Below are 2526 nucleotides of genomic sequence, written 5' to 3'. Positions count from 1 at the left end.
ATGTCAGGGATACCATTGAGATACCAAATTTTACTACCAGATTGGGACAGATGAAAAAGCTTCATAACACAGGCATTCCCCAACAAACATTGACTTAAAAAACAAGGAGCTGATTTTTCCTTGTCAAACAAATCCTGATCTAGGGGATCCAGACACTGAGCAAAGACACTCAACAGCAGCTCAAGGAGCCTCGATCATGTATCTTCCTGCTGCAACATCCATCCTGAGGAGCTGTCTTCCCCTGGACAAGAGACAGCTGCTGCAGATCCCACTGCTCCTGGGATCCACCAGAAATAAGGAGGAAACTACAAAGCAACACCTAACAAAAAGCAAGGCAACAGAATAACAAAAATGTATATTATTAACATTATTTAAAAAGGTTCCCGTCCCTAGTGATCACATTTTCCTGCTCAGGGTGCTGTTTCCTGGTCACACTAAGTTCCAGACAGGAAGGTTAGGAGCAGGTATCTGAGTGGCTCATGTTGCTGCTGACCAGAGAAAGGAGGATGGGAGCTGAATAAAGGCAGGGCCTTCTGGACATTTTCACTGGGGAGCAGGGACTGCAGGGGAGGGCTGGGGGCTTCTATAATTTTGAGAGTTCCATTGGTGCACCTCTATGGATGACAAGGTAGTAGGAGCTATGAAATGTGCAAGACATGTTCTTCAGCCCAGGAATTCTACTTCTAGGAATGTATTCCAAGGATATAGTCACTTATGTGAGTAGGTATTCATGTTAGTTTTGCTAATAATGGCAAAAGATTAGAAGTAACCAAATTATATCAATTTAAGAATATTTTTTCAAGAAAACATATCTAAATATATAAGGAAGTTAATTGATGACATACACAAACACTGGAATACTATGAATCTCTGAAAAAGAATGAGACAGCTCCATGTGCATTGATATATGGAGGAGCACAAACTCTGTGAGTAGGTGAATAAGACAATGTGCAAATATGTCATGATTGCTGACAGCAGACCTTTCCTGGAGGAGAGTGAATGGCCAGGGGCAGGGATACAGGGAATATTAAAATTACTCCTTAATCTTTCTACCTTTGGAATTTTGTTCCCTGTACACAAATTAATTTTATTTTTAATATAAAAACTCACAGATCTTAGCAGGCATATGCCAGTTGTTCTGATAATTCTCCAAGTCGAAAGATGATACTGGTCAGCCTTTCACAAGATGTGCCCAGTCCATATTGGCTTCTTGAAATAAGTTTGGTCTTTTGGCCTTAGTCTGACCAGTGCTTTGCCAACATCCTACTGGTCCTGAGTGGAGTCCATTTCATCAGATGTCTGCACAGGCCACTGTCCTCTCCACATTGACCCTGGAAGGAGCCTCCCCTCCCCTTGCCTCCAAAGCCTCCTTCATGAGTTGGGAATAACTCCTGAATCCTGTGAGGAATCAGCACTATTCTAATGGGTCCAAGGCTGCACAGAGGTCTAGACTCTCAGAGATTAGCTGGGTAATTTCAAGAAAATAAGAGGCATTTTTTCCCTGAACTTATTGAGTGAAAGCTCTGCTAATTTCTTCTTTTCAATATAAAAGGTAAATATTCAAGCAGATGGGGACCAGGAAACTATCAGGGCCCTTAATACCATTATCAACTTCAAACAAGTACAGAAACTCACCCTGTAGATGCTACTCATGTGTCTGAAGATGCTCACGCAGAGGAACATCAAAAAGCTCTGGGGGCTGTGGCACCCCCAAGCCCACCCCAGGTGACTACAAGCCTTCTCTCACAGCACTGCTGACCTGAGCCACCTCCTAATACAGTATAAAACTGAACTGGCCCCCTCCCCTCCCCAGGACACTCACACCCCTCTCCCAACAGGATGCTGACCTTGGGCGACTCACAGCCAAGAGGGTCCTCATCCTTCTGGCTGCCATCCACCTGGTGGCCCTCCAGACCCAGGCTGATGTCCTCATTGAATGAACTGGTGAGGTTCTAGCCCAAGAGCAGCCAGGAGCAGACAGACAGAGCTGGGCCATCTCATTTGCAGACAATGAAAACCCTACTCAGGAGGCCAAAGTTGAGAGATGTCCACACTAGAGAGAGAAATCTAGAAAAGAATTATGAGAGGTGGGCTCCAGAATCAGTCTGGGGCAGTCTGTGTCACTTTAGGTGACTTGACTTAGCCTCTCTGTGTCTTGAAATTCTCATCTACACAGTGAGCAGGGTATTCGATGTAGTAAGGGATCTTCTTTCTCCAAAGCCTCTAGTTCCAAGACAAGAGTCTGAAAATCACTATGTTTAGGACACGGTGAAGCATATTGAGATGTCCTTCTGGAGCAAAGCAGGTAAACTGAGTTCTAGACAAACAGCTTTGCTCTCTCCATCAGAGGGTCCTTCAGAAACTGAAGACAGACATGAAGGTTGTGCTAAGGTGTGTGTGGGATGGGGGTAGGAGCACATAAAATACAGAAAACCCAGAATGATGTCTAATCCTTCATGACCACCATTTCCTCTTTGAAGTCACTCCAGTTCTTGGGAACAGTCATTGCTACAGGCTCTAATTCAC

Source organism: Dasypus novemcinctus, chromosome 25 (assembly GCF_030445035.2).
Source record: "Dasypus novemcinctus isolate mDasNov1 chromosome 25, mDasNov1.1.hap2, whole genome shotgun sequence".
Classification (NCBI taxonomy): domain Eukaryota; kingdom Metazoa; phylum Chordata; class Mammalia; order Cingulata; family Dasypodidae; genus Dasypus; species Dasypus novemcinctus.
The sequence above is the reverse complement of the archived record's forward strand: the minus strand, read 5'-3'. Positions refer to the sequence as shown.